Genomic DNA, 13,890 nt, shown 5'->3' with positions numbered 1-13,890 from the left:
TGCAGGTTGCATCTTTTGAGTTACAGAGGAGGTCTAGGCTAGAATTATTGCTCTCACTCTAACGATCGTGGTGATACCTCACATGTATGGTTTAAACACGTTTTGATATGCGGGCACTGCTTACGTATGCGTTCACTTCTTTGGCGGGACGGGGCGCGTTAAAAAAAAAAATGTTCTTATTTATTTTTACACTGTTCTTTAAAATAAAAAAAGTGTCACTTTTATTTCTATTACAAGGAATATAAACATCCCTTATAATAGAAAAAAGCATGACAGGACCTCTTAAATATGAGATCTGGGGTCAAAAAGACCTCAGATCTCATATTTACACAAAAATGCAATAAAAACAAAAAATAAAAAAAGGTCGTTTGAAAAAAAATAAAATAGAATTGCCCTTTAACAGCTATAGGCGGAAGTGATGTTTTGACGTCGCTTCCGCCCTGCAATGGTACGGAGCCGAGCGGGGGCCATCTTCCCCTCAGTCAGCTCCATACCACAGACCGAGAAGGATCCAATAGCCTAGTGGGGGGGCCCTCTCCCGCCGCAAAGACCACTTTTATCTGAAAGCCGAACGCCCGCTGAAGAACATTATATATATTTTTTTCAGACATCCTAGAGAATAAAATGGCGGTCATTACAATACTTTATGTCACACCGTATTTGCGCAGCGGTCTTACAAGGGCAATTTTTTGGGAAAAAATACACTTTTTTTAAATAAAAAAATAAGACAACAGTAAAGTTAGCCCAGAGAGCGTACAGGTGTGAGGGGGGGCTGAGAGCGTACAGGTGTCGGGGGCTGAGAGTGCACAGGTGTGAGGAGGGCTGAGAGTGCACAGGTGTGAGGGGGGCTGAGAGCTTACAGGTGTGAGGGGGACAGAGTGTACAGGTGTGAGGAGGGCTGAGAGTGCACAGGTGTGAGGGGGGCTGATAGCTTACAGGTGTGAGGGGGACAGAGTGTACAGGTGTGAGGGGGCTGAGAGTGTACAGGTGTTGGAGGGGCTGAGAGCATATACGTGTGAGGAGGGCTGAGAGCGTACAGGAGTGAGGGGGGCTGAGAGCCTACAGGTGATGTGATGATTCAGTGGGACGGCCAGTGGGTGGGCCCTGGGGACTGTTGGTAGTCAGGCCCGGGGGGGCCCAGGCCTAAAGCTGTGTAAGGGGCCCCACAATTTCTGATGGCTGCCCTGCTCTTGTTGAGCCCTCCTGACTCCTGAGCCAGACCTCCTGTCTGTTGGTGTGGAGCTCAGAACCATGGTCAGGTTCTTACTAAAAGCCCAGCACACACCTGACCAATAAGTACGCTGGCCGTTCTGAATACCTGGATCCAGGATTGGGGATTTCATCCCACCCGGATCACTTAGAAATCTCCAGGTCCCAAAACGAACTTAAGAAAACACTGAGGATACTGAAAAATCAGTTTCCTCTTTATGTCACAAGCTCCCTGGAGCCCCTCAACCCCTCCGGTTGAGAATTCTGGGTCGCAACCTCCTTCTACACCCTGGCAGGGCAATGCTCTGCCACAATTTATATGGAAAAACTTGCTATATCGAGTCCACACAGATCCCCGCATATCCAGTAGTTCCACCCAAGATAGGATGTGATCCACTTCTTCTTGGGTTCTGGTGTCTCTGTGGCATTGTCTGACTGGACCCTTACAGATGACCTTTCAGCTGCTCCAGGATGTTGATGGGTAGTGACCTCCCCCATCAACTTCTCAGGCTGGCATCTGTCATCAGAAACTTTCAGGAGTGGGGGAGAAAGGATTTCTCCATTACCAGCATCCACATGGCTATCCACCAGTCCAGAGACAGAATTGTGCTAGGATGTAAAGACATTGGGAATTTCAACAATTGTGTCCTCTTGTCCCAAGCTATCAAAATACTCCACGTTGGAGGCCTAGAATAAAAAACACTTTGAAGAAGGCCTGGTCTTTCATACAGAAGTGAATTGAAGGATTTGTCATAGACTTAAGCAAGCCCACCTGAAACAGTAGAGCAAGACTTTCCTACAGAGGGAGGATTACTTGTGCCTGGACAGTATCCAGGGCCAGGCTCAGATATTACAACCTTTGGGCCAGAATTAAGGCAGATTTCCAAAAATGCAGCACCCATCTGAACCTCTCCAGAGTGCATACTGTGTCAGAAACATTGGTCTCCAGCAGAGAAGCTGATTGCTTCCTCAGAAGTAATTTGTTATAGCCTTATTTAAAGTCCCACATGTTTTTATCCTTTATCAAATTAATAGGGATGGAAGTATGCGGTATATAAAGACTTTTACTAGTTTATTCTTACTATACAGCAATAGTGCAGATGTATACTTTCTATACCAATTTTTCTCTCCTATGTGTCGCTTTAAGAGAGGTTTATAAGAGTGTAGTATGGTATTACTATTTAGCCCCACCCTGGTTGTGTTGTGGTCTTGCAATGGAGGTCTGTGAATACTGTGGACGGTTGATTTCGGCTGGTTTGCTTCACAGCTTCGGAGCTGTGAGGCACACCGGACGCCTTCCCATTTCCCCCCCCCCCCTTTTGGGACACAGGGATTTGAGCCGTGTTCCGCTGTGCATTGACACCACGCCCCCATTGCCCTGCGCATGACGCTGGCTTTGCTGGCGTCAATGTGTCGGCGCTGAGATTTTCCATCGGCGTCTCTTATGGGGAGTTCTGGCCTCATGCGCTTGGCAGACTGGTCCGCTCGGGTGATGGCATCTCCCGTCTCATTGGGTGCCTGCGTGACATTGGTGACATTGGTGGTTCATTGCGTTCTGACAGTTGTGTGGACACTATGCACCATTGAGTCTAGGACACTGATTTAGGCATTAAGGTAATAGTATGTTCTTTTTCTTCCTGGCTTTTCACACTTTGGACTTCTATTGTGGTTGTCCCTTTCTGGGCTACTATTGTGACTCCCTCACTATTTAATAACTTTTATTTACACCTCAGGTCCTATCTTCTTTACTTCATCCTACCTTGCTGTGGTTCACCCCACATATCTATTAAGCATATTACATTGTGATTTGTTCATTCACTATCATATTTATTTACATAGGTTGTGGTGATGTAATTTATCTCACCCTCATTCATGGGATATGACACTCCTCGGAATATCCGTTCCCTGTTTGGGTTGACATCTTTGTGCTCTGGGTTTACCGCCTCAGCTCCTGTGACTGATGATTACTCTGGCTGGCCTCCAGTCCTCACCACTTCACAACTAGACTCCTACTTGATCCCTAGCCAGGTTGGGTTCTTTTCCACTACCCTCTTTTTGTATCTCCCAATCCCATGCTGAGACATAGGGGGAGATTTACTAAAACTGGTGCACTCAGAATCTGGTGGAACTGTGCATGGTAGCCAATCAGCTTCTAACCTCAACTTGTTCAATTAAACTTTGGAAATAAAACCTGGAAGCTGATTGGGCTGATTGGTTTCTTTGCAGAAGTGAGCCTGATTTTGCACTCTCCAGCTTTAGTAAATTAGCCCCATAGTGTTTATCTACAGTTTACACTATATATTTACATCTTTAGATATTAGTTAGTCCCTCAGAATTAAGTCGTCCAGGTTTTCCTGGAGACCGCAAGAGTCCCAGAATCAGAGGCAGGACCTTGCTCAACACTCTGGAAGCTGTAGACAGGCTGAACCACAGGACCACAAATTGAAAATGGCGATCCTCCACTGCAAACCGCAGAAACCTTTTGTGAGGAGGAAAAATGTAAACATGCAGGTAAGCATGAATATATAAAAAGTGCAGCGTTAAGTCATGAAATAACAAAGTGAATCTGACCAAAAACAATCAATAAAAAGCCATTAACACATGAAAAGTGCATAAAGAACAAAAAAGTCCATAGCAAAACAAAAAGGAACAAAAACAAGAAACGGTCCCGCAAGTGAATATTTGATTGCTGAACAACTTGATCTTAATTGTTAAAAATAAATATATATCGTCAAAGCCACCAGCCACCAGCAGATCACCTTCCTCACTTGCGATACCTGTTGCGATACCTGTTGTATCGGACTAGGCATCCTCAAGCTCAGCAGGGGGGCTGGGCAGCCTCACAGGTGATCGGTGTGGTGGGGTGATCGGTGTGGTGGTGGGGGCAGTTAAAAGCACCAATCTCCCTGTATAGCTTTCAGTAAAGCACCCGACAAGTATCGATGCATCCCTAGCCAGCGGTGCTGATGAGTATTTTCTGACAGATGAAAAATCTCCCCGCCATCATAATACAACGGAAGGGATTCCTGGCAACATTACACACTGCCTCCACATCTAATAAAGCTCTAGGATACGAAAAAGCAAGTCTTCAGATTCCAGGTGGAATTGCTGAAAAGATAGCTAAGATCATGCAGAGATTTGCAAAGCTGTGTTCATCACCTTCAGACACTGGCAGAAAAACTGAAGGCTTTCCTAACTGGGAGGGGTTATGCCTAGAACAGGACTTCCTGCCTTTTTCTTGCCACCTGAAGGTGGCAACATAACCCTGTTGTAAGGATTCTGAAGACACTCTGTGTTATGTGATGTACGATAAGAAAAAACACTCTGCCGCTGAGACACGCCCAATCCCATAGCTTCCTTTTATGCAGAATATCTAATGGGTCCCTGCTACTAGACTAAACAAAGAGGCATGTGGGAATTAGTGTTACCGGCGCAAAAATCACCATACGTGTATGTCAACAAAATAAGGTTACAAAACAGGTCTGCTGCAGGCAAAAAATGTCCTATAACATGTATAGGAAAAATATCCAAAAAATATCCAAAATTACCGTGACTGCGCTGATCAAAAGTGTGTATAATATATTATATATACATACATATACACACACACACACACACACACACACACACACACACATATATATATATACACCGTATTTATCGGCGTATAACACACACTTTTTTCCCCCTAAAATCAGGGGAAAATCGTGGGTGCATGTTATATGCTGATCCCCCGCCGATTGTGAGCCTCTCGGCGGCTTTCGGCCGCTCGCGGCAGCTCTCGCAGTCCCGCATGAGCGGCCAAAAGCCGCCGAGCACGGCAGCGCCATTTTTAAATGGGAGTTCAGTGTACTGACAAGTAAATGACACAGGGGCAAGGCTGCAATGATGGACAAGGCTACAGCTGAACACTGACAAGGCTACACTGACAAGGCTACAGCTGAACACTGACAAGGCTACACTGACAAGGCTACACGGACACTGACAAGGCTGCAATGATGGACAAGGCTACAGCTGAACACTGACAAGGCTACAGCTGAACACTGACAAGGCTACAGCTGGACACTGACAAGGCTACAGCTGGACACTGACAAGGCTACACTGACACTACACTAACAAGGCTGTAGATGGACACTGATTTTCCTTAAACTTCCCTCCTAAAAGTTTTTTTCCTTAAAATTCCCTCCTAAACTTGGGGTGCGTGTTATACGCCGATAAATACGATATATATTATTACCTCTGATACCTTATATCAAGAAAATATTTCAACCTACTACCTTTAAAGTGCCATGTGCCAACATAAAAAATATAAATAATATATAAAATATCAAAACAAAAAATATATATAAAATAAATTGTGCAATATAATAGAAACAAATATATAAGAAAACCAAGAGTTCACATAGTGAAGCAGGGATCACGATTGAAAACCATATCCATATGTTTCACACACCAGAGCCTAGAAAAAGTATTGCCTTTGGTTCTGTCAGGGCCGGGCTCAGCCCTCCCTTCTCTGAGCTGGCCGCTCAGCTGACGGCTAATTGCCAGCTCCCATCTCTATCCACAGTTACCCAGCTGTTGTTGATTCTGCTTGTCAGTCCTGCCGTCCAGCTCACTTGATCTCTGCCTTCGCCTTGGTCACATCACAAGAAACCATCTCCTGCGTTCCTGTTTAAAGACTGGGTTTGCTGACATCCCTTCTGGCTCCTTATCCTGCTTGCTGTTCCTCTACTTGGATCCTTGACTTCTGGCCTGGCTGACTACCCAATCCAGTTACTGGACTCTGGCTATGCTTTGACTACGCTTACTCTTTTTACCTTTTTATTTTTATTAATAACCAAGTGTGATTTTACTGTACTTCTGTCTCGGTCTGGTTCATGCTTTCTGACAGTAGGCGAAGGTCATGAATTCAGAAGATACAGTCAATCCACTTGTTGGTAATATTTTTTCCAGATTGGATGAGCAAGATCACCGCATGGATCAGTTTGCCATAGCGTTACAAGCGCTCCTGAGTCGCACGGCTCACCTGGAATCCCCCACTGTGGCTGCTCCAGTACAACCTGAGTTGCAGGCTGTCCCTGCTGCTGCGCCAGTCTCTGTGCAAGCACCCGCCTTGGGTATTACCTCTATTAGAGGTATGTCTGGTTCCGTCCCGTTTCCCCAGCGATTTGGGGGCTATCCAGTTCAATGCAGAGGTTTCTCAATCAAGTTGAGATATACTTTGAGATGCTGCCCCAGTCGTTTCCCACGGACAGAAGCAAAGTAGGGTTTGTGATATCTTTGCTTTCTGAGAGAGCCTTAGCCTGGGCTAACCCTCTATGGGAGACGCAAAAACCTGTTGTCTTGAGTTACCCTAAGTTTGTGGCCTCCTTTAAAAGGGTATTTGACGTTCCCGCACACTCCGCTTCTGCTGCCAAGTGCCTCGTGTCCATCAGAGTACGAGAACTGTTGCCGACTACGCCATTGAGTTTCGTATTCTGGCAGCAAAGGTTGTTTGGAACAGTGAGGCCCTCGTGGCTGCTTTTTCTCATGGTTTCTTGGATTCCATCAAGGATGAGATAGCAGTCCGAGATATACCCACTGAGCTGGAGAGCTTGATCTCGTTTACCATCCTCATTGACTCCAGACTCAGAGAAAGACTTTCTTTTAAGGAGTGCTTGTGGAAGCCTCCTGTACGTTTGCCTCCGAGCTTTGCTGTCCCACCTGTACCTCCCATGCCTCCTGGAACCGAGTCGGTCAGTGAAAATGAACCCATGCACTTGGGCTTCACGCGTCTCTCTGCGGATGAGAAAGCCTTTAGGAGGAGGGAGAGATTGTGCCTTTATTGTGGCCAGGCAGGTCACTTTTTGAAGTCTTGTCCTACCCGTCCTGGGAACACCCGAACCTTGAGGTCCTGTCATGGACAGACCTTAGGTGGTGTTGTGTAGTCCCCAGTTATCCAGAAGGATAAGCCCCTGATTTCGGTCACCCTTTCTTGGGCTATGTCGTCTATCGAGATACAGGCTCTATTTGACTCTGGGGTTGCAGGCCTGTTCATTGATGCTGCCTTTGTTTTAAAGCACTCGATTCCACTGCAGCTGCGTGACACTCCACTTGCCATTGAGGCTCTTGACGGGAGACCTTTACAGCCTGCCCATGTGACTCATGAGACAGTTCCGTTGTCCATGGCCGTAGGGGCTCTTCACCATGAGATAATCCAATTTCAAGTGATTTCCTCTCCTTAGTTTCCGCTGGTTATTGGTTAACCCCTCTTTTGATTGGCTCCGTGCTGAGGTTCTCTCCTGGTCACCACAATGCAGTGAAACATGCTTCCGGAAGGTAGCCAAGGTCCTGTGTACCTCTTCACTCTCCTCCCTGCCAGAGGAGTACCGTGATTTTAGCGATGTCTTTGACAAAGGTCAAGCCAGTAGTTTGCCTCCACACCGGCCGCATGATTGCGTAATTGACCTTCAACCTGGTGCCACTCCCCCTCGTGGCTGGGTTTACCCTTTGTCGGTCTTGGAGGATAAAGCCATGGAGGAGTATGTTGCAGACGCACTTTCTCGGGGTTTCATCCGCAAATCCTCATCTTCTGCTGGTGCTGGTTTCTTCTTTTTGAAGAAGAAGAGCGATGACCTGAGACCTTGTATTGATTATAGGGGTCTCAATCATTTCACGATTAAGAATGCCTACCCGATCCCATTGATTACAGAGATATTTGACCGCCTCAAGGGAGCAACGGTTTTCACTAAGCTTGATCTGAGAGGGGCTTACAATCACGTGAGGAATAAGGAGGGCAACGAGTGGAAAACTGCATTTACATCTCGTGAGGAATAAGGAGGGCGACGGGTGGAAAACTGCGTTTAAAACCAGAACAGGCCATTATGAGTTTCTCGTAATGCCTTTTGGCCTTTGTAACGCCCTGGCAGTTTTCCAGGAATTTTATTAACGATGTCCTCCGAGATTTGTTGCAGTTATGTGTGGTGGTTTATCTCGATGATATCCTCATATTTTCCAAGTCCCTGGAGAGCCACCACACAGATGTCTATTGTGTGCTTCAGAAATTAAGAGAGAACAATCTCTATTGTAAACTGGCGAAGTGTGAGTTCCATCCAGAACAAGTTAAATTCCTGGGCTGTCATTTCCACTGCTGGTTTTTCGATGGACCCAGTGAATGTTTCGGCAGTCCGACAGTGGCCTCAACCCGTGGGGTTACGTCCTCTGCAGCGTTTCCTGGGTTTTGCCAACTATTATCGGAAGTTTATTTGTAACTTCTCGTCTCTGGTCAAGCCCCTGACCGATATGTTCAGAAAGAACGGTAACCCACAGAGTTGGTTTCCGGAGTCCATTAAGGCCTTTGAAAGTCTCAAGGCTGCCTTTGTTTCTGCTCCTGTGTTGGCACATCCTGATCCTACGTTACCTTTTATCCTTGAGCTTGATGCTTCTGAGACTGGTGTTGGCACCCTTCCGTCTCAACGTCCTACCTCTGAGAGTGCTATGCATCCTTGTGGCTACTTTTCCAAGAAACTGTCACCTGCTGAATGCAATTACGAGAATGGAGACATCTCCTCGAAGGTACCACTGTGCCGGTTCTCATTCTTACGGACCTTAAGAATCTCACATTCTTGTCTGAGGCTAAACGCCTCTCTCCCAGAAGAGTGCGATGGGCTCTTTTCTTGTCAAGTTTCAATTACATTGTCTCATTCTTACCCGGTACTAAGAATGTAAGGGCTGACGCCTTGTCATGACAATTTTCCTCCACTTCCAAGTTGGAGTCGGTTCTGGTACCTATGATTCCTCCTGATCGTATTCTGGCTACGGTTCGCACCAGTCTTACTTCTCCTTTGGGTGACAAAATTCTTGCTGCTCATGTCGATGCTCCTCCTGAGAGACCTTGTGACCGCTGCTTTGTCCCAGAGTGTCTCCATACTGCCATGCTCCAGACTTACCATTCTCCCAAGTCAGCTGGCCACCCTGGTAAGAATCAACTCATTTGGGCCATTTCCCAACAATTCTGGTGGCCTAGTCTACGTGCTGATGTAACTGCCTTCGTAGCTGACTGTTCCGTGTATGCTCAGAGTAAGACTGCATGACACCTTCCAGTGGGCCTACTACAACCCATAACCAATGGAGAGAGGCCCTGGACCCACCTGTCTATGGATTTCATTGTTGAGTTGCCCAACTCCCAAGGCAACACAGTTATCCTTATGGTGGTTGACCGGTTCTAAAAGATGTGTCATTGTGTTCCGCTTAAGAAGTTGCCCACTTCTAAGGAACTGGCTTCTATTTTTGCTCGGGAGATCTTTCGCTTACATGGGCTATCCAAGGAGATCGTCTTGGACAGGGGTAGTCAGTTTGTGTCCCGGTTCTGGCGAGCCTTTTGTGCACAGTTGGGAATTCAGCTTGCTTTCTCCTCTGTGTATCACCCGCAGTCTAATGGGGCCGTAGAATGAGCCAACCAGTCCTTGGAGCAATTCCTATGTTGCTATATTTCTGACCATCACAACAACTGGTCAGACCTATTACCATGGGCAGAGTTTGCTCACAAGAGTGCCTTGAATTCTGCTTCCCGATTGTCTCCATTTATGGTTTCCAACCTTCCATGTTGCCTGACTCGTTTGTTCCGCAGAGTATTCCTGCACTAAAGGAGCATCTCCGTGGTCTTTGTTCCACTTGGGCACAAGTCCAGGAGGCTTTGCATCATGCTAATGATAGGTACAGACTCCATGCTGACCGCAGACGTCTGCCTGCGCCTTCCTACCAGGTTGGGGACAGGGTCTGCCTGTCATCTCGCAACCTCCGACTTCGTGTTCCCTCACTGAAGTTTGCACCTCGGTTTATTGGGCCTTTCTGTATCCTTCGCAGGATTAACTCAGTGGCTTACCCGTTGGACCTTCCTCCTAGTATGCGCATCTCAAATGTGTTTCATGTCTCCTTATTGAAAACTTTGGTCTGCAACCGCTTTACCACCTCGGTGCCACGTCCTCACCCTATACAGGTTGAGAACCATGAGGAGTATGAAGTACAATCCATTGTTGACTCCCGTAGGTTCCGTTGGCGCATACAGTACCTGGTGCATTGGAAGGGGTACGGTCCGCAGGAACGCTCTAGGGTCTCATCCTCGGACGTACATGCCCCTGTCGTCCTCCGTGATTTCCATAGACTTTTTCCCCTCAAGCCCGGTGGTCATCCGAGGGGGAGGGGTCATTGAGGGGGTACTGTCAGGGCTGGGCTCAGCCCTTCCTTCTCTGAGCTGGCCGCTCAGCTGTTGGCTAATTGCCAGCTCCCATCTCTCTCCACAGTTACCCAGCTGTTGTTGATTCTGCTCGTCAGTCCTGCCTACTTAAAGCCGTCCAGCTCACTTGATCTCTGCCTTCGCCTTGGTCACATCACAAGAAACCATCTCCTGCGTTCCTGTTTAAAGACTGGCTTTGCTGACATCCCTTCTGGCTCCTTATCCTACTTGCTGTTCCTCTACTTGGATTGCTTAGACCGGCACTGAGTCTATCCAGCGTTCTGCTGTGGGGCTCTGTTCTGTTGCTTAGTTCCTCGTCCCCGGCTTGCACTCCAAGCCTCGTTTTAGTTCGGGTTAGTGACCGGAAGGGACGTTTGGAATTACCCAGAAGCCTGTACGAGTTTCGCATACAAACATGCGTCATCATGAGAGGCTCTGGTGAGTGACCATTTTAGAAGGTGGTGGCACAAGAAGTGGGGAAAAGTCATGGCTATGCAGCATGAATGAAACTTTGAAGCACAAGAGCATTTTTTTTGTAATTTGGAGGTTTTTCTTGCAATTGGAGATTTAAAACATATGGATATGGTTTTCAATCGTGATCCCTGCTTTACTATATGAACTCTTGGTTTTCTTATAGATTTGTTTCTATTAAATTGCACAATTTATTTTATATATTTTTTTTTTATATTTTATTTATATTTTTTACTACTTTAAAGGTAGTAGTTGAAACATTTTCTTGATATAAAGTATCAGTGGTAATTTATATATATATATATATATATATATACACACATATACACACACACACACACACACACACACACTTTTGATCAGCGCAGTCACACTAATTTTGGAAGCAAAGAGGCATGCCCATATTTAGTCAAATATGTCACCAGATGACCCTGGTCCCTTTGTGTACTTATAGCAGGGACACAGAGATGTCATTAAAATGAGCCCAGTCGCTTAAGTAAAGAAACGGCAGGGCATAGGACATGTCCATATTTGGTCAATGACATCACTGGCTGACCCTGCAAACGGCGGGGCACAGGACACGTCCATATTTGGTCAATGACATCACTGGCTGACCCTGCCCCTTTGTTTACTTTAGTGACGGAGACTTTTAGCGGTCATTAGGCATGAAAGAAGTTACAGGATCGAGTGTGTTTTGGCGTTGTCCGTTTTTCTTTCGGCGGGTTGGTAGCCATCTTTCATTGTGACTGATGTTGACCTGCATCGCTGGATGACGTTATTGTGGTTGGTGGAATGTCAAAATTTTTCATATCAGCCATTTCTGGACAGCTGCTCTGTCTATCAGTAAACCATGACTGTGGAATTCCATCTTAAAAACCAATGGAATAGGATTACACAGCAGGGTGTTTATAACAGGTGGTTGCAAATAAGGATTCATCTTCTTACTTGCATAGCCTCCTGCAGTGGTTTTAGGTGGTAGAGGAGTATCCCCTGGACCCCTTTTGAATTGAAGATGAGAATAATGAACTGTCCATCACAGAGAGCAAAGGGCAAGCTGTGGTCTAAATGTTGGCCTGGATCAAGGAAAATGCCTGAAATATGACAATGCCTTCTGCTGGAGGAAATCAATGATAGTGATAATCCATGACATATACAGATTGGATAAAAGACTATCCACAGGGTGAGCGAGCGGTGTCAATGTGGCTGGTATTTGGAGGTGCGTGTATGTTATAAAATGCAGAGCCAGGCCATTTTATCTCTCTTTTTCTTCGAGCCCAGCCATGATACTGAACTTGGGGATGGACTTGCGTAACATATCAATGTTGCTCTTTTATTATTACTTTCTAACATCATTTAGAACTATTTAATTTATGTACTTAGTAGTGATTTTCTGTTTTGTGTAACCAAAAAAACAAAACCTTTGCTTCTATAAACACCGATAATATTTTTATTATGCTTACTGTCACAACTAGGATTATTAAAGCCCTAACGGAACAGCATAACTATAGGAACAGACAAGGACTTGTCAAACATTTGGGCGTTTATTTCTAGGGTACATTCTCTTTTTTTGTGAATGAGTAGGGATATTATGTACTTTTTAATCATAAACATTGGGGACTTTATCTGGGGCTCCCCTTATTTTTAATGGGAGATTCCAGATTCTGATAAGCCCTCTGTTCGCAGACACCCAAAACTTCCCGGCCAGGGTTGTGGGGAAAAGGACATTGCCCTCATCAAAATGGGGACGAGGTGATTTGTCAGGAGGTCCTCACAATCAAGGTACCCCCATGTTAAGAACTTGTGGCCTGGTCTGCTTTAGTGACTGAGGATGAATGCTCATAACCCCCCTTTTTCCTGGCCCTCTAAGGCTGCATGCTCGGATAAGGGTCTAGTATAGATTTTTTTTTTTTTTTTGGGAGGGGGGAGGGCCTCACACTTTTTTTCTTGTTTTTTTGCAGAAGGTTTCCTCTTAAAATCCATATCAGACTCAAAAGGGTTGATTTACTAAAACTGGAGAGTGCAAAATCTGGTGCAGCTCTGCACAGAAACCAATCAGCTTTCAGGTTTTTTAGTCAAAGCTTAATTGAACAAGCCATGTTAAAGATGATCGGCTACCATGCACAGCTGTACCGGATTTTGCACTCTCCACTTCTAGTAAATAAACCCCAAAGGGTCTTATATAGAGTTTGGGGGGAACCCGATGTCATTTTTTTATGGGGTCCCATTTAAAATCCATACCAGACTTTAAAGACTCGGTATAAATTTTGGTGGGAACCTCACGCTGTTTTTTTTTACACTGTTATCTATGTTGTTTATTTACATTCACCTGTCAGTTGGGAATCCCTGGCTGACAGCCAGGAGGAAATTGTCCACATTTAGCATTAGCAGTAATAATACCACTGCTAAACATTTTGTTTCACTCTGCAGGCTGGAGGTTCATTTTGCGGAACACCTATTAATTTGGCCATTCACGCAAGATTCTCCATAGGCTGCAGCACACAGTGCAGAAGTCTCACTCATATTATATCCCCTGCTGGTCGAATGTTCTTAGCCTAATAACTTTAATAGTCAAATGTTTTTAAGGTATTTTTCTCTTAGCATTGAACGTTGGCAGTTGTTTTATTTGCACGGCGAAAGGCAACAAGGAAACGATTACCCACATTTTATTAAAATTAAGAGAATTATTCATTATGCATGCACAAATGTTGAGACATTACCAAAGTGATTTTTTTTTTATATATAAATGAGCCCCTAAGTGTCTGTGCTGATATAAAATATATTTAATTGCAAATGTTACCTCATGTTTGTGCAGTTTAAGTACTATGCAAAAACAAAGTTGTGGAAAATTTTGTTAAATTTTCTTTTCTGCTGAGCTGTTTAAAATGACATCAATGACAGTCACAGTTCACTCCACACTAAACTTCTCCCAGTGGATATACAGCAATGTTATATTCAATGCCACCTTGTGATTTCTAGGGAAAAGCCTCATTATGTTA

The 13,890-nt window shown here is 45.3% G+C and overlaps 1 protein-coding gene across 8 annotated transcripts in view; it reads right to left on the bottom strand.

The window, feature by feature from the left end:
- Nucleotides 1-13,890, bottom strand: part of MUS81 (MUS81 structure-specific endonuclease subunit) — a 293,609-nt gene that overhangs the window by 112,693 nt on the left and 167,026 nt on the right. The gene's annotated exons all lie outside the window — the stretch shown is intronic.

The sequence above is a fragment of the Aquarana catesbeiana genome, linkage group LG11 (assembly GCF_042186555.1).
Source record: "Aquarana catesbeiana isolate 2022-GZ linkage group LG11, ASM4218655v1, whole genome shotgun sequence".
NCBI classification, from domain to species: domain Eukaryota; kingdom Metazoa; phylum Chordata; class Amphibia; order Anura; family Ranidae; genus Aquarana; species Aquarana catesbeiana.
This window is presented reverse-complemented; position numbering and strand designations above follow the sequence as displayed.